A 23,914-nucleotide genomic window follows, 5' to 3' on the forward strand; every position below is an offset into this window, starting at 1 on the left:
TGTAAGGGCAAGAGCAGAAGCATTTATGAGATTGAGAATAACCTGAGAGGACAGAGAAGGACCTGAAGGCATAGTGAGTTGTCTGAGAGAAGAAGATGCAGATGGAAGAGGAGGAGGAGGAGAAGGCATGTGTGATGGACCTGAATGAGGATGAAAAAAAGTGTTAGGACCAACGGCGAGGGGGTGAGAATTCGGCAACTGTTTAAGTAAACGGAGGGAAAAAAGAAGTCCAGGGTCGGTATGCCTAACGTAAAGTCTGAGTCCCCATTGTACGGGTTGAGTCCAGTGATGCTGACGTCCAGCAGCAGTAAATTCGATGATGAGGGGGTTACACCAACCACGGGTAGCAGAGGATGCATCACAGTTCAGAAAAGGAGGAGTTGGGGGGCGTGAAACGGTGATGAAGTCCCAGGAGGAAGAGGGTTTCCAATAAGCAGTTCCGGTGGTTTCACAGCCCCAGGAGGCGCAAAAGTGTTGGTTATGAGCGCCACACTTATAGTCGCTGGAACGGGGCCGGTGGTGACCAGGGCAGACGTAGAAGGTGGTGAAGGGGTGGCGTAGTACATCACGGCGAATAACAGAGTTGCAGCCACCGCTAGCAGGGGAGTAATAGTCATCGGGGTCAACAGCACGAGGTTGAGGCAGGCGGAAATTGGAGGTGCCCCAGTATAGGCTTGCACCCATGGCTAGGGCACAAAGGTCGACTTGCAAGACCGGCCAAGGGATGGAGGTAGAGAGGATGGAGGTTGTTGGTGGCATCGGTGGGCATCCAAGGCAGCTAGGCAGAGTGTCTAATTCAGCATTGTCAAAGGTGGAGTCAGTTAGAAACAGGTTTGCAGGAATGGCGTCTAGCAGGAGGTTTATAAGAAAACAGCTTGGCAGGAGGCAAAATGGTTACTTCATATAAAAATTAAGAATTTACTTAGTTTTTTGGCTTGGGTATACAGGCAGAAAACATTAGCAATTTACATTACACTAGTTATTTTTGAATACCACGGGAATGTTATTTGACCTCTGTTAGACTTTGGCATAAAAGAAAATTTATAATTAACAATTGCTAATTAAAAAAATTTTTTTAAACTGAATATAAAGGATTTTTCTTAAACTTCTAGTTATTATGTTAAAGCTGGATGCTATTTTTTAGCCATAAATACATATTCTATAGGCTTGAACTTACACATAGCAGGAAAGCCAGGTGACTGCAAAGTCCAGAAATTCTCCAGGGAAAAGTTATCCCCGATGGCCATTGAGAAATCTGGGGTTTGCCATTCTCCACACCCTCCGCCATGTTCTTAGAAGGACAAAGCTAGCTTAATACATAATTTTTAACACATGATTTTTAGTTGTAAGATGCCAGTCTGTGAACTGACCAGACTGAACCAGGTTGAAAAAATTAATTGAAATTTAAAAAATGGATAAGGCTTTAAAAATTGTATTATTATAAAATGTAGAGATAACAAATAAACAGACAAAACAAAACAACACTAAACACAACATTTTACACTTGTGGCCACTTTCATTCATCACAACAGACACATAAACAGACAAAAGGATTGATTTAAGACTTATTTATAAAAAATTGACAAGCGCTTTTAAATATTTAGCTAACATGTTTGTGAGAAGAAGAGAAAAAAAAATTTTGTAGAAAAACTTTTTTAGTGTTGAGAAGTACTTAATGTAGATGGAGTGGAACTTTGCTGAAAATAAATTTTAAGGTTTAGATTTAACACAAAACATTTTTAAAACAACTTTAATTTGAAGTTTAAAACATTAAGTAAAATGGTTAATGAGCACTGTAGAAGGAGTCTCTACTTGGAAGTATGAAATGATTTGCTGTAAATGAATAGGTTTTCTTTAAATTGGTTTTGCAGTAGAACAGTAAGACAGCTGCAATAAAGTGTTAAAATTTTTATGATTAAACACAATAGCATGAACTATGATTATTAAAGGTATAAAAACTGATTTTTTAAAAAACAAACAACTGTTTTTACTATGAAGACTTTAAGTGAATAATTTGTAAAAAATATTATATACCAAATTAACTAAATGCTTAGATTATTATAAAATATAGTTAAAGACATCTGATGCATTTACACACCTAGAACTTAAGACTAAAATTATATTTAATACTAGTTAATTTGCTTATAAAGTTTAGTTACTTTTATATATTACTTATAAAATTATATATAATATATTTTTCATTTATATTATTTTTTCACTGCGACACAAATATACAGATTTGTATAATGTGCTGATATTTTGAATGCACTTAAAATAATAGTTCTTTCAATGCAGAAATAAAGAACAACCATTGCTGTAGCACAAAGTTAAAACTAAGGGTACTATAAAGCACACCTAGGTGTTCACTGTGCATTAAATTAACTATATTGTTTAAAAAGGCTAACCACATTATTTTTCACATAATTTTGTAAATACTTTAAAAATTAAAATAAAACTTTTAATAGAAATATAAGATTTAAATTTAACACTTTTGTGTTCGTTTGGATTTTAAAACACAAAGAAGTTTTTCTTTTACCAACATTTTGTTATCTGTAAAGTGACAGAATTATGACCTTGCTCTAAAATTTTCTGAGAGGCATGGAAAAAAAAAGTTTATTGCCCTTATCTTCCTGTTGCTTTTTAATGTTTTAATAATTACTTTACACCACTTAATGCACTAAACCTAATAACACATATTTGACGAAGTGTAGGGCTGACAAGGTGAAGCAGAGTTTTTCACTGATAACTCGGGGAGGGGCCAGCACAGTTAACAGCAGGAAGGCTAGAGGCAAATTATTTACAGTCAGCAGGGTGTAATGATATAGAGAAGAAAAAAAAAAAGCAATCTTTTAAGATTAATTACTAATTTATTGGAATTAGAGGGAATGGCAACCGAAGAGGGGAGTCTGGGTTGCAAAAGCACCATGGGGATCATGGTTTTATTAATTGATTTGAGAATATACAAGAGATGCTACTTTTTAGATTTCTTTCGAATAACAAAGATTGGGTATTTCAAGGTGAAATGGAAGGCTTAAAGTGGGAGTGGCAGGGCCTGAGCTGGCTGTTTCCCAAGGCTGGCAGGAAAGAGGCTGAAGGAGGCTGAGGGCTGGTTTGAGCAAAATTGTCCTGAGTAAAAGGTACATTAGGCTCAGAAGTTTTAACAGCAAAGTGTAGATATCGCAAGGTTTTATGGCTTAGCAGATGATACTTTGTAATTATCCTACTCACTGTGCCCTTAGAATTTTTTGTAGGCACTGCAGCAGTTTCTGTTTTATGGCACTCAGCCTGACTTTTATAGTTTGTTTCTTTGAATTCTCAAGAGGGGGGGCTTGGCCGTGGAATTCAGTGGGCAAAGGACAGACAGCTATAGATTTAGGAGGGCGGGGGAAAGCCTGAAGGGCAGAAACTTGTGAATTAAGAGAAGCAGCCTGTTTTTGAAGGCTTAAGATTTGTTTAAGATTTTTAATGTGGCCAAGTAGCTTCATATCTATAGCTTTAAGAGGGGGAGCGGTGAGAGGAGGGAATCTGCCATGGTTAGGGACTGAGCGTCTTGGGCATTTAGAATTTTTCCCCTGGGGTGCGGGGGATCAGTGGGAGGCGTTTGAGAAGGTAGCTGCGGAGGCTGCTGAGCAGGCGGGGAGGGGGGGGGTGGGAAGACTTTCTCCATTAGGGAGAAAGACAGGAAAGGTAGCACTGGTTTTTGAGCTAAGAGCATTATCAAGTTTGTTAGAGAGGTGAGAGACCATGGATGTAATTGTGGTGAGTTGGGAGCTTAAGTCAGAAAAAGGGGGGGGAGGGAGAAAGCAGCAACAGTTTGTTGCCGGTGTGGGGGAGCTGCTGGAATGCCGGCTCTGGGGAGCGACTTCCAGGCACAGAGGGCAGCAAGAGCCATGTTGGCAAGCTGGGACCTGGAAAGTGTGCTGTACCTTTAAGGTATGAAAAGAGGCGAGGCCAGCTATAAGAGCTTAGAGATCAGGATTCCTGCCTATCTGCAAGGGCTTTGCAGCGGAAAAAAAAAAGTTAACTTCCCAAGAGACAAAGAGTTCAGCTTTTAGATTCTAAGCAGGAGAGCGTGTAAGGGGCTTGGGGGCCATAGGAGGTTACGGCTTGAAACGGCTCTTTGAGGCTTTTCCAATTAAAGGCTTTGTATTGTTGCAATTGCTGGCTAAGGAGGGGAGGGTGGTGAAACAGGGACGGAGCTGAAGCTAGGGAAGTGAAGGGCTGTTTAGGATTTTGCACAGAGGGTGCAGCGGCAGAAGTAAAGATGAAGGGTTAGAAGAGGAAGGAAACTGAGAGACAGAGTCAGAGCGAGAGGGAGCCCAGGAACACTAGATTTCTGGTAAACATCATGAACAAACATTAAAAAATTACAAATATCTTTTTTGGTAACCTCTATATGTCTGGCTTTCAACTCAGACTGTATATATTTAATGAATTTAAGTTCAATACTCAACGAAACACCCATGGAAGTGAAGCCAACGGGCGAAGCCCCAAGAGCCAATCAGGGGCGGTGATCAGAACGACTGAAAAAACTGCAGTTTAAATATTTGATTAAGGCTAACTCGTTTCAACGCTTACCCGGATGGGGTAATTTCCTGCGATTTATGAAACAGCTCCGGACTCGCCGACCCGTAGTCGTTCGGGGTGTGGCGGTGATCTTCGTGCCCAGCGTTGGGCGCCAAAATGCGGTGTCCTGAAGCCCCCCCAGGGGGGACCCGGCCAGCAGGAATTAGCTGGAAAGGCTTCTCAGACAACCGCACTCCTATTTTGCTGAGTAGAAGAGCAACCACACCTGTAAAAAATCTGAAAGAGGTTAATAATAAAGACCCAAGGCAGCGTCTCACTGTTCAAGGGTACCTTTATAGGGCTACAGCTCCTTCTTATATAATGAAGGAGAAGGGGGCAGTACAAAGGTGATGTCAGTCATACTTTTGGCGCGAAGGCCCATACAAGGCAAGAATATATTTCAGGTTTCAAGGAACAAAGAAAGTTAGGCATTCTCTAAATAAGGAAGTGGGCAGCGGGCTAGGGGGGCTGGATGACCTTCAAGCTATGATGAACGTGCTGTTTCCATGGAAATTTCTAGTGTCCTTCTAGCTGCATTCCTAATTGCTTGACCATCAGGAGCTGGTGCAAGATGTGCTTGCCTCAGTGATCTTGAACAGACAATGTAGCATACATTTATTGATAATAGCCTAGTTCACTCCGAAATGTGGTCTTAAGGAGTGAGGCCTAGTTTCTGATAACGGTACCGGACAGTGTTGCTCTCCTCCGGGCTAGAGTTAATTATATCTACAGTTGCACATTCCTTTCTCTATAGCTCAAAAACTTACAGCAAGACTGCAAAATAGCTTTTAGGTGAAAAGCTGGAATATGGCAGAAAGAACAGCAAAATGGCCTCAAACAAGTCAGTCCCCAACACATGTATAGGAAAACTTCATGACTACATTTTTCCTGAAGACTGCATAGTATTCCATTGTGTATATGTTCCATAGTTTCTTTAATCATTCATCTGTTCCAGGGTCTGGCTATTGTAAATAGCTCTGCAATAAATATCTGTGTGCAGAAGAATGTTTGTGTTCCATGGGTATTTTTCTAGTAGTGGTATAACTAGCTAAAATGGGAGATCAATTTCCAGTGTTCTTAGGAATCTCCATACTGTTTTCCATAAAGGCTGGACTAGATGGCTCTCCCTCCAGCAATGAATGAGAGTTCCTGAAATCCATCCTTTAATAGTTTTTATTTTTTAAATATGAATATCATTTTGTTAGAATAAATAAAAATTAAGTAAGAGTTGGATTGGTAATTTTGGTTATTATTTAGAATTCAGTAAAACATTCCTTCATCTCTAGGTAATATGTGCCTTCCTATTATTGGATTTTAATTCAAATTAAGAGAGAGTATACAAACTTCATTTATTATTTTCTTTAAATTCTTTGGAATTCTCATTAAATTTTCTATTTGTTATAAAAACATCTTTTCAAACATTTGTAACATTTCCGAAAGTTTTCTTCTCAGAATTCTCTGAATATCAATTGTTTCCATCAAAAGTTTCCTTTTTCTATTCTTTAATTTCATTTATAGTTATACCACAGTCATTTCTCTTTCAGAGTTCCCATTCTCCTGAGTTAATTTGAAATATCACTTATTTCATTGGTTGGTTGGTTTGTTGGAGTCATACCTAGCAATTCTCAGAGGTTAATCCTGGTTCTGTGTTCAGGTTCTTGAGGACTATATGCACCATATTTGATACAAAGATTCAAACCCAGGTTAGCCGAGAACATGTACATTGTTGAATGCATGTGCATAATAATAAGTACAGTGCCTTATTCACTGTGCTTTTGGACTAATCCCTATAATTGCAATTGTTATTATGAAAACTAGTATTCATAAATAAAATTTATATCAATAAAAAGATAATACATGTGAAATAATGTACTAAGTTAATTATAATTGTTGTAAATAGTCACTAATAAAGTACTTTGAACTTTATTAATGAATAAGCACATTATTTCCTATAATATGTATTTATTTCTTCCAAAAGATGCTATCGCTTGAAAAACAAAAGATATGTAATGGTAATTACTGCTTCATAAATATTAAACTTAAACCAGAATATTTAGCTTAGCTTCTGCTATATAAGTTAAAATTTCTACATTTGTACTCTTAGACATATAAATATATATAGTAATTAATTCTTTGATATAAACACATATATTTCAAATAAAGGATCATCATTTGGTGATGCTATATTTATGGGTAATGCAGTTTACACTTTCTTTTCTACTCTTGCTTTCTTTCACTAGATGGCTAACCTTTATGGATAATATATCATACACCATACAGTCCTAGAATTGCTGGATGGCCTGGTCCACTAACACTTTCTATTAAGATAATTTAATCTGGCAAAAGCGCCGCCGACCCCGGGAGAGCGACTTACGCGCGACTTTCGCTTCCGCAATACTTCTCAGAGCAGTCAACTCAGTGGTAATATGTCTACCCATATTTATAAGGCTGCCAGTTCCATCACTACCACTGCCCTACACGCCAAAAGACATCAGTCAAGGCTCTACTGCTTAGATTCCCTGACACAGTAACATTCTGCAATCCAGGGAGGGACTTCAGAGCATAAAAACCGGCTAACCTTTGCAAAAGCTGGCTCCCTGTGTGTGACACCAGGCGGGGAAAATCCGCGAAAGTACACCGGCCCAGTGGGGCTCAGCTGTGAAAGACTGTGAGTGTGACCTGTCTATGTCTGTCTACTGTCCTCTTGCGTGAAACTCTTGCGAGTGGGGCAAAAAGAGGCTCAGAGGAGCACGGCCGCTCCGCTTCGCTACACGGCCGTGCACTCTTTCTAAGGAAAGAACACCATTGCAACAAGAAGGAAAAATCACACTAAGAACGGCGCTATATCACAGAAGCAAACATTTCTCTCCCGACTGTCTTCTCTGTTGCATGCTCGGGCCTAAGATTTGACCCAGTGTGAGGCTTCATCCACGGAGGACTCCCCTCCCTTAGAGGCAAGTCAGCCCATCCAGAAAGGGAGGAGCCAGAGGAGTGTGCTGCCTACATCATATAGACAATGAATACCACCACAACACGTAGAAAAACCCACAATACAAGTGTGACAATGGGGAAACAACGCAGGCCAGCATCAGACATAGAGAATGAAGATGACAATTCTGAGGACCAGATAATGACTGAACAACTAATCAACCTCTCAGATAAGGACTTTAGACTAGCAATATGGAAGGTGCTCAACAGACTCCAAGAAACCATGGATCGAGTTGAACAGAACACTAATAAGAACCAAGAAAATATGAAGGCAGAAATGACAAAACTCCAAACTGAAATAACATGTCAACTAACAGGACTGAAAAAGTCAGTAAACGAAGTGAATGACAAAATGGATAAGCTCTGGGACAGGGTATCAGAAGCTGAGAATAGACTTGGTGCTGTGGAAGATGAGATACATAACAATTCCATACAGCAGGAGAGATTGGACAAAAAACTTAAAGCAAATGAGCAGACAATGGAAAAATTAGTCAAAGAATGGGAACAGACGAAAATAGAAGTCTATGATAAGATCAACAGAAACAACTTAAGAATCATTGGAGTCCCAGAAACCCAGGAAGAAAATTTCCAGGAAGAATCAATGGTCAAGAACATCATTAAAGAGAAACTTCCAGAGCTAAAGAATATATGTGATCAAATCCTGCATGCCCGAAGAGTACCAACCAAAAGAGACCCCAGAAAAACCACCCCAAGACACATCCTAGTCACAATGACAAATCCCACAGATAGAGACAGAATTCTGAAAACAGCAAGATCAAAAGGGGAAATCATGTTCAAGCAAGCTTCCCTGAGATTTACAGCAGACCTGTCACCAGAAACGCTCAATGCCAGAAAGCAGTGGTTGGATATTGTGACAAGACTGAATGAAATGAATGCTTCACCCAGAATACTATACCCAGCAAAACTCACTTTCCGGTTTGATGGAAGAATACAAGGTTTCACAGACAAAAAACAGCTCAGAAACTTCACAGACACAAAACCAGTCTTAAGAGAAAAACTGAAAGACCTAATCTAAGACAAGACTACCCAAAAGACACACCAAATTTTGAAATAAAGATGGCGTTAAATCCCAGGACAATTCTTTCTCTCAACGTCAATGGACTAAATGCACCAGTTAAGAGACACAGAGTGGCTAAATGGATCAAAAACCTCAATCCAACCTTCTGCTGCCTACAAGAAACGCACCTGAATAGTCAGAATAAACATAGACTCAAAATAAAAGGCTGGAGAAAAGTTATCCAAGCAAACAACACCCATAAAAAAGCTGGAGTGGCCATACTAATATCAGATAATGCAAACTTTATACTCAGGAAGGTTGTAAGGGACAAAGATGGACATTTTATATTAATCAAGGGGTACGTAGAGCAGGAAGAATTCACTCTCCTAAACATATATGCACCGAATGAGGGGCCAGCAAAATATTTAATACAACTGTTGACAAATCTGAAAAATAATATCAACAACAACACAATAATTGTGGGGGACCTTAACACGGCTTTGTCAACACTGGACAGGTCAACCAGACTGAAACCCAACAAGAATATACTAGACCTGAGGAGAGAAATGGAAGAAAGAGGCCTAGTGGATATATATAGGACACTCCATCCCCAGAAACCTGGATACACATTCTTCTCCAATGTACATGGGACATTCTCCAGGATAGACTACATGCTGGCACATAAAACATACCTCCATAAGATCAAGAGGATAGAAATTTTGCAGGCTACCTTCGCTGACCACAAGGCTCTGAAATTATTTGTGAACTCCAAAGGGACTCAGAAGAAACACTTTAACACCTGGAAGTTAAACAGCCTCATGCTCAATAACCAGTGGGTCCGAGATGAAATCAAGGAGGAAATCAAAAGGTTCCTGGAAACAAATGACAATAAAGACACAAACTCTCAGAACTTATGGGACACAGCAAAAGCAGTACTGAGAGGAAAATTTATAGCTTTGCAAGCACACATCAGGAAGGAAGAAGGAGCTTACCTGAGTAGCTTAATGACACAGCTAATAGAACTAGAAAATGCTCAACAAAAGGACCCAAGAATAGGAAGACAGAAGGAAATAACAAAGCTGAGAGCAGAAATCAACGAAGTGGAAACTCAAAAAACAATCCGAAAGATCAACGAAAGCAGAAGTTGGTTCTTTGAAAAAATAAACAAGATTGATAGACCACTGGCAAACCTAACAAAGAAAGAGAGAGAGAGAAACTTGATAACTCGTATCAGGAATGAAAAAGGAGAGATCACTACTGATATGACAGAGATTCAAAGGGTAATCAGAAACTACTTTGAAAAACTCTACGCCACTAAAAATGAGAACCTGGAAGAAATGGATAAATTCTTGGACTCTTATAATCTTCCACGGTTGAAGGAAGAGGATGTAGCATATCTAAACACCCCCATCACCATTGATGAAATTAAAACAGTAATCAAATGTCTGCCGAAAAACAAAAGCCCAGGTCCAGATGGATTCACTAATGAATTCTATCAAACTTTCCAAGAGGAACTACTGCCAATCTTGGCAAGACTCTTTCATGAAATTGAACAAACAGAAACACTTCCAAATAGCTTTTATGAAGCCAACATCACCTTGATACCTAAACCAGACAGAGACGCTACCAAAAAAGAAAATTACAGACCAATATCACTGATGAATGCAGATGCAAAGATCCTCAACAAAATCCTGGCAAATAGGATTCAATGCCTCGTTAAGAAGATCATCCACTATGATCAAGTAGGTTTCATCCCAGGAATGCAAGGCTGGTTTAACATCCGTAAATCTATCAACATAATACACAACATCAATAACAAGAAAAATAAAAACCACATGATCATATCAATAGATGCAGAGAAAGCATTTGATAAGGTCCAACACCCATTCTTGATCAAAACTCTCAGCAAGATGGGAATGGAGGGAACCTTTCTCAATATAGTGAAGGCCATCTACCACAAGCCAGTGGCAAATATTATCCTCAATGGAGAAAAACTGAAAGCCTTCCCTCTAAATTCTGGCACAAGGCAAGGCTGTCCTCTCTCACCACTCCTATTCAACATAGCACTGGAAGTACTTGCTATAGCGATTAGGCAAGAAAAGGATATCAAGGGAATCCAGATAGGAAAGGAAGAAGTCAAGCTCTCACTGTTTGCAGATGACATGATACTCTACTTAGAAAACCCTAAAGACTCTATCAAAAAGCTTCTAGAAACAATAGACTCATATAGCAAGGTGGCAGGCTACAAAATTAACACACAAAAATCAATGGCCTTTCTATATACCAATAGTAATAAGGATGAAATGGACATTAAGAAAACAACCCCATTCACAATAGTACCACACAAACTCAAATATCTTGGAATCAACTTGACTAAATATGTGAAGGACCTATACAAAGAAAACTATAAAACTCTGCTCCAAGAAATAAGAGAGGACACACGGAAATGGAAACACATACCCTGCTCATGGATTGGCAGGATTAACATCATCAAAATGTCAATACTCCCCAAGGCATTATACAGATTTAATGCCATCCCTCTAAAGATACCCATGACATTCTTCAAAGAAGTGGATCAGACACTTTTGAAATTCATTTGGAACAATAAACACCCTCGAATAGCTAAAGCAATCATTGGGAAAAAGAATATGGGAGGAATTACTTTTCCCAACTTTAAACTGTACTACAAAGCAACAGTTATCAAAACAGCATGGTATTGGAATAAGGATAGGTCCTCAGATCAGTGGAATAGGCTTGAATACTCAGAAAATGTTCCCCAGAGATACAACCATCTAATTTTTGATAAAGGAGCAGGAAATCCTAAATGGAGCAGGGAAAGCCTCTTCAACAAGTGGTGTTGGCACAATTGGATAGCCACTTGCAAAAAATTAAACTTAGACCCCCAGCTAACATCATGTACAAAGGTAAAATCCACATGGATTAAAGACCTCGATATCAGCCCCAAAACCATAAGATATATAGAACAGCACATAGGCAAAACACTACAGGACATTACAGGCATCTTCAAGGAGGAAACTGCACTCTCCAAGCAAGTGAAAGCAGAGATTAACAGATGGGAATATATTAAGCTGAGAAGCTTCTGCACCTCAAAGGAAATAGTGCCCAGGATACAAGAGCCACCCACTGAGTGGGAGAAACTATTCACCCAATACCCATCAGATAAGGGGCTAATCTCCAAAATATACAAGGCACTGACAGAACTTTACAAGAAAAAAACATCTAACCCCATCAAAAAATGGGGAGAAGAAATGAACAGACACTTTGACAAAGAAGAAATACAAATGGCCAAAATACACATGAAAAAATGTTCCACATCACTAATCATCAGGGAGATGCAAATCAAAACAACGATGAGATACCACCTCACACCCCAGAGAATGGCACACATCACAAAGAATGAGAATAAACAGTGTTGGCGGGGATGTGGAGAGAAAGGAACTCTTATCCACTGCTGGTGGGAATGCTGTCTAGTTCAACCTTTATGGAAAGCGATATGGAGATTCCTCCAAAAACTGGAAATCGAGCTCCCATACGATCCAGCTATACCACTCCTAGGAATATACCCTAGGAACACAAAAATACAATACAAAAACCCCTTCCTTACACCTATATTCATTGCAGCTCTATTTACCATAGCAAGACTCTGGAAACAACCAAGATGCCCTTCAACAGACGAATGGCTAAAGAAACTGTGGTACATATACACAATGGAATATTATGCAGCTGTCAGGAGAGATGAAGTCATGAAATTTTCCTATACATGGATGTACATGGAATCTATTATGCTGAGTGAAATAAGTCAGAGAGAGAGAGAAAAACGCAGAATGGTCTCACTCATCTATGGGTTTTAAGAAAAATGAAAGACACCCTTGTAATAATAATTTTCAGACACAAAAGAGAAAAGAGCTGGAAGTTCCAGCTCACCTCAGGAAGCTCACCACAAAGAGTGATGAGTTTAGTTAGAGAAATAACTACATTTTGAACTGTCCTAATATTGAGAATGTATGAGGGAAATGTTGAGCCTGTTTAGGGTACAGGCGGGGGTTGGGTGGGGAGGAGGGAGATTTGGGACTTGGGTGATGGGAATGTTGCACTGGTGATGGGTGGTGTTCCTTTTATGACTGAAACCCAAACACAATCATGTATGTAATCAAGGTGTTTAAATAAAAAAAAATTAAAAAAAAAAAGATAATTTAATCTAAAGAGTTAAGAGAATGAATTTATTTGATGGTACTCTATTAAATCAATTTAAGCAACCATAAAAGTAGCTATAAAAGAATTTTCAGTATTTTATGGTTGCTAAGACGTAATGATCAGGATCTCCTGAGAAAACAGAAGTTTCCGTGAGATCAATATCGACATCAGTGTGGTATTCCAAAGCTTGTTTCTGCTACTCTTAACTCAATGACTAAAGGTTTGTCTTTGGCTAGCGGCCAATATAATATATATATATATATATATATATATATATATATATATGGAATTCCCCAGTAGTAGTAATAATAATAATAACAATAATAATATAATACAGCTTCTAGAGAACTGAGGCACTTTGCTCTAATTTATTAATTTAGCAAGACTAAATAAAACTTGAATTAATTATTCTCTATACATCTTTATTCACATATGTCTGTATTAAAATAATGATTTCTTTAAAATTGTAGAATTCAGATATGTAGACTGCAAGTTTTCATGTCAAAAAGATTCAGGTATGTAAAACCTACAATTAATTTTATCTCTATAATGCTTTATTTTGAAATGTCATATTTAGTTTTTGACTCACACACAGAAGAATAATTGTTCTGCTTGTTTTTCAGCATTGCCTTATTGGACCTTGAATTCTCAGATATGTAATATGAAGCTTGGATGTATGCCCAAATTTTTATGCAAATTATTTTAAATATTGTCTAAATGTAACCAAACCCTTTGAGTCTTTAGAATTTTATCTGCTTTCACTTGTTTGCTTTTTAGGGGTGAATTTTTTGCCAAAGCAAATCACTACCATTTGATAATTAGTGAAACACAATTTGAATAAATGATTTATAGTTATTAAATATTAAAGGCGCATAAATAAACTTCTGAAAATAATACCACTTAAGTCATGAAGAAGAAAATGGTTTACAAATCAATGGTTTCAAAGAGAATTTGCATTTCAAAACAGTGGCCAATTAGAATGACAAAATAAATTTGAAAGAATAATGGCAGAGTTTAGAAATGATAAATAATGCCAGAGCCCTCTGAAATCAATATGTGTTGGAGATAATCGATGGATAGAAATGATTATTACAAGCACAGTAATTTTTTAGCAACAAATATAATGATTAAAAAAACACCAGTTTCCTAATGATATCATGCTAGTAACCTAAGTTTCCTCCCAGCTCAGATAATATCCCTCCATGTAATTGTCTTTCACATTTATTCTTTAATCCATAACTAATTTAATTTACTTAGCTAATACATAATTAAATATTTCTAGCCAAATGCCAGTATAGATAATTGAAAAACATAAGAGAAAACGTGCCTCCCTGATTCTCTATAATTCTGATGAGATCTATAAATCTAAATAATGTGGGGGTTAGTATTTATATCATTTTTCAAGACATAAAAAAATAAGGCTTATTTTTAACCTTATAATCTTTTACCTAAGAGATAGCTCAACTCTGTAGAAAAAGAAAACAAAGAAAATTAGAGCATTATATTTTTTTTGAATTCATACAGAAGGCTGATTAAACTTAGGAAATATTAGTGATTATCACAAGATACTATATTTTGGAACAATACCTATTATAATGCATTATGAGAGCAGGACTAATTTTATGATTGAGAAGATATGATTACAGAAGTCCAACTCTTGTAGAGCTCCAGAAGCTCATAAATATATATATATATATATATATATATATATATACTTTATGCCTAATAAAGTGCATGCTTTTGAACATATACTAAATGTAAAATTAAATAAGTCTCTATATAGTATTTATCTAAGTTCAGTCAAAATGTAGATCTCAGCTCTAGTGTTCATAAATGAAAATAATGTGAATCCATTAAATACTTGGATAGTTAGTATTTTCTTCATCATAAAATCCTTAGGCAAGCAATTTCATATTTTTATTTTTGTTGAAGTCAATAATAGAATGATATTCTATGTTTCAAAACAATTAATATAATTCAAACTTTAATTGTATTTTATTTCCAAAGATGTACATTTTTAGAGAAGGGATATAATAATTTTATATAAAGCGAGGGTGAGGAAATGCAATGCTTTTATACATTTTAAAAAATATTTCATTAGAATAAGTGTCATTCTTCTCTTGAGCTGACAGCCTTTTAGTAAAATAGAATTAAAGAGTAGATGCTACAAATAAGCCAGAATTTTATAGAGGCCTGAAATGCTTATTCAGCAACTATAATAGTATACACCATGACTTCTTTTTTCACACCTCTTTTGGCATTAAAATAAATGAAATAAACCTTGTCACAAGTAGGCTTCATGTTGGTCCATAAGACAGACTATAACTAACTAGAAAATAACTATATAAAAATAACATTTGAAAAATGCACTATTGATTTTAAGAGAATAACAGAAAAATAGTAGAAATCACAGTATATGTCATTGCATATAGATGTGAAATTTTTTTTATAGAAAAAGAATGGCATTTGAGTAGATTCTAAAAGATGTAAAATCTATGAATGTAAGGGAAGAAGATTATGGCTAGAGAGAAATCAATCATAACACTAGGACCTTAAGGTGCTTCTATATTTGACATGTTTAATAAAACATCAAAGGCAAGAGTAGCTTTTAATACAGTAAACATTGAGAAGAGTTGAGGAGATGAAGTCAGAATTTTAGAAAGGTCACAGAAGCCTAAAATCACTGATAATATCATCCAATGATGATATGATATTAAGATATGAAGCCCAGGTAGAAATTTCTATTGATAAGCTTCTACCATAGTATGGTAGCAATGGTTTAAATTGAGACTAGCATTAATGTACTTTGATAATGCATTGAATATGGAGAAAGAGAAAACTAAAAAGGACAATCCAATTTCATAGCCTGCACAGTGGGAAGCTGTGGGAAAATAAAGGACTAATTTAGGACACATGAAAAATTAAAATACTTATTAGACTTTCAGTTTGAGAGATGAAACAGGCAGAAGCCAACACAAGCCTGGATTTTGAGGAAGATAGGAGAAACTAGATATATAAATGTGGTCATATGATCAGATTTCACCTGTGTATTAAGTCAGAGACTATCCCTATAGAACTAAACTAATATTGTCGTAATCTATTCAACATAGGGTAGTAAATTATAGTCTAATTAGATAGCTACGTGCAAGCTTCTACTATTGGTTTTTCTATCTTTAGTTGCTGGCCAAGAGTTTAACTCAATATATTTGGAAAGCTATCAGGCCAAGGAGCAGGAAGTGAATCCTTTATGTCTCTAATTATAGCCTTAGGATACACTCTGAAAGATGGGATTAAGAAGTAAAATTGTTTTGAAGCATGCTGCCAATGTGATTTTTGACAGAAGAAATATTAAGTCATAGTCCCACTAGGAGAATAGTCAGACTCTATTTACACTGTGGCCTGTGTTTATATTTGTTGTTTTTCTATTTGCTCGTTAAGCATGATATTGACGAGATGTTAATATTCTATAAGTGATTGGGGTCAGAGAGATAGCACAATGGGTAGGGCACTTGCCTCTAGGTAGGGTAGGGTAGATTCAGTACATTGCTGACCCGGGTTCCATCCACAGTATTTCTTATGGTTCCCAGAGCCTGAAAGAAGAATTTCTGAGCACAGAACCAAGAGTAACCTCTGAGCATTGCCAAGAGTGAGCCATAAAACAAACAACAACAAATAAAAAAGAAATATTCTACAGGTGAGGAAGAGGCACCTATTACTATAAAAATGCATCAAGTATGTCTAAGACTTCAAGTATGTTTATTGCAGCCTGAAATGTCATAGTCGTTTTAGATTGCCAAAACAAAATAGCATATATAGATGACTAAAATCATGGATATCTCCCAGTGTCGGAATATGGGAAGATCAAAATACCAGCTAATAGTTCCTTGTGGAGATGACCTCTACAGCCTGATGATGACGCTCTCTGAGTCTTCATCATACTCTTCATCATACTCTTTCTTGTATAGATGCACATATACAGAGAAAGAAAACTCCCTTTCTTTTAAGTTTTCAAATAAGACTGAGTTCCATTGTGATGGTCCAGGCCCCTATATCAGTGATTCTTAAGGCTCCATCTTTAGAGCTCAATCATCTTGGCATCACAACTTCAATATACCAATTCAGGGAAGACACTAATATTCCATCCAAAACAATGAATGTAAGAAAAGCAAAAGATAAAGAAGCTCATCAATCAATGGTGATTTACAAAGGAAAGCACAATATTGACTCTAGGATTCTCAGGATGAATCTAGAACTGAAAAATACAAAGCAAGCTGCAAATTTGCTCTAGTAGAGCTCAGGAATTTACAAATTCTTGCAGAGAGAGGTGAAAAGAGTTAATGTCACTCACACAACCCAGAGGCCAATCTGCAACTTCTTGTCAAGAGACCCTGATGTTTGTGGAAAGGTTAATTGCAATCTTTGAAGTATAGAATAAAGGTTGGTTTTCACCAAAAATGGCTGTCATAAGAGGTAGATGATACCAAATGTTCAGTCGTTTAAATGCTCAGCAATTGTGATCTGAGTATTCTTATTCTATGATAAAAATCTATCTTTGGTTTAATAGCTAGATATCCAAACTAGAGTCAAGAGCACTGAAAACATGAGATCTAAACTTCAGAAGTCAACTCTAAAAACATGCTTACCCAGCTGGCAGGCTGTAGGAATGGGAGAGAATTTGGTGACATTGGTAGAGAGAAATTAACAGTGGGAGTGGAATTAATACTATAGCATTGTGGCATGTCTAAAATTCAACTATGAATAACTGTAAATTATGAAAATTTGATAAATATATCTTTTAAAATAGTTCTTGAAATAAAATGTTTTAAAATAAAAATAAAATCACTTGGGGCTGGAGAAATAGCATGGAGGTAACACATTTGCCTTGCATGAAGAATGGCAGTGGTTCAAATTCCGGCATCCCATAGGTGTATCCCGAACCTGCCAGGAATGATTTCTGAGCATAGAGCCAGGAGTAACCCTTGAGTGCAGCCGGGTATGACCCAAAAATCAAAAAAAGCAGAATCACTTGTTCCAGCCTCTCAGGAACTAGAACTGAAGATGTCCTGGGGATGGAGCATTTGTCTTGCACATGGGCTGCCATGGATTTAATCCCCAATACTGCAGAAATAAAAAATATATGTAAAGTAAATAATAGTCCCAACTTTTTCAGGAACTTTTGATCCCTCTCTTCATATTCTTCTTAATAACCAGCTTTGAAATAACAGATTTGTTGTGATGTTTCTAAGTGATGGAAAACTCCATTTATTGTTTTCCATTTGTTTGGTTTTTTTGTAAATCACATGCATGATAGTCAGGATTTTCTCCTGGCTTGCACTCAGGGCTTCTGAGTGAGGATATGGTGTGAGGGACGGAAACTGGTTCATGTTGTAAAGACAAGTATTTTATCTACTGTATTATCTCTCCAGCCATTTATTACTTTTTCTTTATTATACTAATTTTGTGGACATTGTATTTCTAGCTTCATGAATCAAGATTTTATTAATGTATTTTACAACGTGGTGGAACCTCCAAATTCCAGTATACTGAGATCTTATTAAACTCAAATTCTTATAGTTGAGCAACTCACTTTTAGATAATAAATCTAACACAAGTTTATTGTATCTCTTTATCTAATTTAACTTTGGGTTGAGAATTGTTTTTTTATTTTATAATACAATAAAAGAGTATTTATAACTCTGTTCTTCATGTTTAGTCAATGTCAGTGGGACAATCCAAATTAACATATTATAATGCTATATATTATAATATTATTTATTATAATGTTATATACTATATCTGGTGTAAGATTCTATGGTTAATTAACATTATACGGTTATTAAATGGAATAACAGTATATATTATAATGTATTTTGACATTTTATATCACTAAAAATTTATTCTCAAGTTAGAAGGAAAAAACATTTTGTTATCTGAACATTTTCCTTTTAGAGCTAAACAATATGTATGGCTTACTTTTCTCTTAAAAAAGGAGCTCTATTACTCCTTATCCTTGTCTTCTATTAAGTGCTCTGAAATTCAAAAAGACATAAAAATATTAAAACTCGGGCTGGAGGGATAATATACCAGGTAGGTGCTTCACTTGCATACTAATTTCTGCATCCCAAAGCCCTGCCAAACAAAATGACACCTGAGCATAGAAGAGGAAGTAAGCCCTGAGCACTGCCAGATGAGGCACCCATCAAAACAAACAATATATATTAAAAGCAATTTTAAAACATAGTTGTTACTTAATGATGATGGCAGACAGCCGCCAATTTGAATTTACAGTATTTTTCCCACTTGTAACAGCCATCAGCTGCTTTCAGTAAGAATATAGTAACAAAGTCTACAATGATAAAAAAATAATCCCAGGTGCTTTGATCATATTTTAAGGTACAAACTCTTTATATAACTTGATATATTAGACTGTACTTTTAGTTGTCTTAGAAGAAATGGACTAAATTGTAAATTCTATTCACTGTTTAAGAAAACAGTAAGTCTATATATGTAAGTCTTACTAATGACATGTCAAAGACATTTAAAAGTTAGATGAGAGGGCATGGTGGCAGGGCGTTCGCCTTGCATGTGGCCAACTTGGGACGAACCTGGGTTCCATTCCCAGCACCCCACATGGTTCCCTAAGCCTGCCAGGAGCAATTTCTGAGCACAGAGGCAGTAATCTTCTGTGCGTGGCTGGATGTGGCCCCAAACAAACAGACAAAATGTTAAAAGAGAATCATGTGTCTAATATTTAGATATTTCAATGTTGATTTAATTTGAAACTCAACTACAAACATGTTTGTAATCATGGTGCTTAATTAAAGATATTATTTAAAAAATAAAATATAAAACAAATCGTTTGGTTTTCCTAATTGTCACAAGAAAAAAAATTACATTTTTAGTAGCTTTATGAGATTAATATATTGAGTATTAAACCCCATGCAAAACTTTTATGCATTCTCTTGCTAGCATGAAAGCATTTGAATGCTAAAGAAAAACAGCAAGATTCAAGGAGAGTAGATTCCTTGGAAAATTCTCAGAGAATGATTTATGATGGCCTTGCAAGAATAGCCTTGCTCGTATGTGTACAGTTGTGTACTGAGGTATATGAGAGATTGGGGAGGGGGGTCTTTAATGTGGTTAGAACTCAGTGTGAATGTTTGATTATTCGAAGTCTAGATTATATTTCTAAAGCTTGTCATTGAGAGTGGTTAAAGTTCAGGAACTTGACATATTCAGGATTATTATAGGGAAGTAGAAACAGTGTGCTTTGGCTTCCTACATGGCCCTCACCTAAAAAATTACCTGAGCTTTTAGATGAAGTTTCCATCAACACAGCTCCCCCATTTTCATGTACCTTAGCTTTCTGACGCTTCCATCTCCTGTGGAGAGAGTTTTCCCACCTGCAGAGCACCTCTGGAAGGGAGAAGTAACAATCTGCTCTTCCCCATAGGAAGGCTCCCCATAGGAGTTCCCACATTTTATTGTTCTCACAGAAGGCACCTGAGTGACTGTTTTGTACTTATACTTCTTTTCTCGCGATGTGCGAACGTTCTCTGCGTTTTGTCATCAGACATATCACTATTGAAGAAATGCTTTAGTCTTAAAACGACTTCTGCAAAGTGAAGACAAATGCAACCGAACTCATTTTCTGAGTTGTCACTTGACTATGGTTCATTTTCTCTCCTGAGTTGTCCGCTGTGTGATAAATGTCTGGATCATTTCCAATTTCCTCTTTACGTGCTATCTCTTGGTTCTATCAAGGTTATCACTAAACACTTATCCTGAATATAATAGCCATTATTTCTACAAGGTAATGAAGAGTGGATTCTATTTGATTTCTGGTCTGTCACTCTTGGAACAGTAGTTGTACTTAATGTTTATTACCTGCTAACTAGGCTAAAGTTTCAGACAATGAAATATATTTATTTTATTCTCCCTGGAGTAAGATCAGATACTTCCCTAGATCCATTTATGCCTAAAGAAGATACTTAAGCTCAAAGAAAGTAACTTAACTTTTTCCAAATTCTCATGGGTTTTGAATGGAGCTGGAATCCAAACATAATTCAATATGGAGCCCCTGCATTTCTTTATAACTAGACAATGATTTTCCTCCTAGATAACATGAGTGGGAAGATATCAGTCATCCAGACAATATGGGAAGCTGGTGTCCGCTGTATAAACTGATTCTAATTGCACCATCAAATTCTAGGCGAACCTATGTGCTGTGTGTATTCAGAAACTGTCCTGTTTCCATACTTCCTAAGACACTCTGATCTCTGCGTTTTTCCAATCTCCCAATTTCCCAAATTTTTAGGCCCATGTATTTGTGTGTGCACTAAGATAAATGACGTTGGTGAAGCCTCTATTCCAATAAGGTCCTAGAGCAAGTGTTCAGTAAGTGAGGTTTGTTAGAATTATTATATTTAATGAATCATCGGTATTTTAATAGAGAATTAGATTCTGAATAATAAAAAATAAGTAAATGTAGGAACTGCAAACACTATGGTCTCTGACTTTTTTAATGTCTTTGATTAATTAAAGTTAAGTCTAAATATTAAAAGCGTAGTGTTCTTTAGTAGGTTATAATCTGATTTTGTTTATGTCATACCTGGTAGTGTTCTGGGCTTATTCCTGGCTCTGTGTTCAGGGATCATTTCTGGCAGGACTGGAGAACTGTATGTGGTTCTAGGGAATAAACCCAGGACTACTATATGCAAGGCAAGCACCCTACCCAATGTACTATCACTGCAATACCAAACAGGCTGACCTTTTTGAAAGATCAAGTTTTGATTTCTATAAAAATCTCTATCAACTTAATATTAAAACAGATGAAGAACCAATATCTAGAGGGGCTGGAACAATAGCACAGTGGTAGGATGTTTGCTTTGCACATTGTCAAACCAAATGGACCTGGGTTTGATCCCTGGCATTCCATCTTGTCCCCTAAACCTGCAAGAAGTGATTTCTGAGCACAGACCCAGGAGTAACCCCTGGGCACTGCTGGCTGTGGCCCAAACAACCACTACACACACACACACACACACACACACACACACACACACACACACACACACACACACACACTAGCGAAAGCTAGAGAAAGGTGTGATTAAAATTATGGATCATATCAAGATTTTTGCATGACTGAAAAATCTCAGTGTCCTCAAGTCCTAAGGATTTGCACGTCTAAGAATGCTGATTCAAACATCATAGTTAAGTTTAGTTGTGAGAAATAGAAAACACTCCTGGAGGCTAGTACTATTTTCATGATGACACCCTAAAAGTTTAGAAGCAAGAGCACTTATTCCCAGGGGATTTTATTTAATTTGTCTCATGTTCCTTAAATAAAATTTTAATAAGCTTGCCATGCCAATCTCATTGCTCAATCTCACTGGTCTATTGATTTCAAATAATAGAGTCTAGAATTCTACCCTTGATTTCTATCTCTACTCAAAGACTTTCTCTAAGTGAAATAAGTATCTTATTTGACTCTTATTTTATCTTATTTGACTATTCAAACCTGAGACTTTTGAAACACGATGATGAGAAAATGAATCATCAATTAGCTATCATGATGAGAAGGAATGATGATGCCATCAATGTCCAAAAAATAAGATCAATATATGTTTAGTTTTTTATTATTTATATATTTATTAATTTTATTGGCATTTGGGCCATACCCAGCTATATTTAGGATTCACTCCTGGTCTTCCCTGAGGGATCACTCCTGGCAGTACAATAGGATTGAGCTAAGGTGGACCTTGTACAGGAAAATGGCTTAAACTTTAACCTATCTCTTTTTTTTTTTTTTGGTTTTTGGTTTTTGGGCCACACCCGGCGGTGCTCAGGGGTTACTCCTGGCTGTCTGCTAAGAAATAGCTCCTGGCAGGCACGGGGGACCATATGGGACACCGGGATTCGAACAACCACCCTAGGTCCTGGATCAGCTGCTTGCTGTGCTATTTCTCTGGGCCCTTAACCTATCTCTTGACTCCAGAACTGATTTCTTTCATATGCAAATCCTAGAGTCAAAAATTTTGCTTTTTTGGAGCCAGAGTGATAGCATAGCAGTAGGGTATTTGCCTTGCATGCTGCTGACCCAGGACAGACTGCAGTTCAATTTGCAGGGGTCCCATATGGTCCCCTAAGCCAGGAACGATTTCTGAGAGCATAGCCAAAAGTAACTCCTGAGTGTCATAGGGTGTGGCCCAAAAACAAAACAAAAAAAAAAAAGAAAGAAAATTCTTCTTTTTTTTTAATGATAATCTCATAATGCAAGTTATTGGAGTAGCTATGGAAATGAACCAACCAGTTCAAAATGAAGTGAACTCCTTTTAAAATATTTAAATCTTATTCCACATATATCCTGTAGACATCAAAATAATTATGACATGTAAAATTTCATTTACAACACTTTGTTCATATTTAATTTGATATTTCCAGTAAAAGAATTCTGTTTCAAAGACAATAAATTTAGAAATTTTCAACAAGAGAAATGAATCATTTTTTTCAACAAGAAAAATGAGTCAAGGAGAATGAATCAATTCTCTTTTTTCAGTAGATAGCATTCTCCTTGCTAATAATCTTAAAGTATTGCCAACACAGACAAATAAAAGAGCTTCAACAACAGCTAATATTTCCATAGGAAATTTCCCCCTGAAAACAGCCTTTGTCTACATTCCAATTAAAATAAATAAAAACCACCATATACATTGTAAAGAAAAGAGAACTGTACAAATAGAACTGTAAAAAATGAGGACACTCAGCTATTTTTAAAATTCCTTTTAAAAATATTTTAAGGTCATCCCAGCTGTGCTCAGAGCTTACTACTGACTCTGTGCTCACTCCTGGAAACCTTGGAACCATTTGATGTGCTAGGACTCAAACCCAGGTCAGTTATATCCAAGGCAAGTGCCTCCTTTATCATATTATCTCAAGCCCAGGAAGGTCCACTACATAAGGAAAGCTAGATTATACCTGAGATTATTACAGACTATAAGGTTGAAATTTTAATTTCAATACATTTTTTATTCTTTAAAGGAATGTTATTTTATTCTTCCTAGCATTTTGGTTTCAATTATTCAATTATTTTTTCATTATTTTTCCTTCAATTCAATTTTAAGA

General features: G+C 36.6%; 1 non-coding gene across 1 annotated transcript; it reads right to left on the reverse strand.

Annotated features, from left to right (window-relative positions):
• Positions 1-2,244: 2,244 nt before the first annotated feature.
• On the reverse strand, positions 2,245-2,374 carry LOC126025402 (small nucleolar RNA SNORA22). Its single transcript, XR_007501408.1, has one exon. It is a non-coding gene; the product is annotated as a small nucleolar RNA SNORA22 (small nucleolar RNA).
• Positions 2,375-23,914: the final 21,540 nt, after the last annotated feature.

Source organism: Suncus etruscus, chromosome 12 (assembly GCF_024139225.1).
Source record: "Suncus etruscus isolate mSunEtr1 chromosome 12, mSunEtr1.pri.cur, whole genome shotgun sequence".
NCBI classification, from domain to species: domain Eukaryota; kingdom Metazoa; phylum Chordata; class Mammalia; order Eulipotyphla; family Soricidae; genus Suncus; species Suncus etruscus.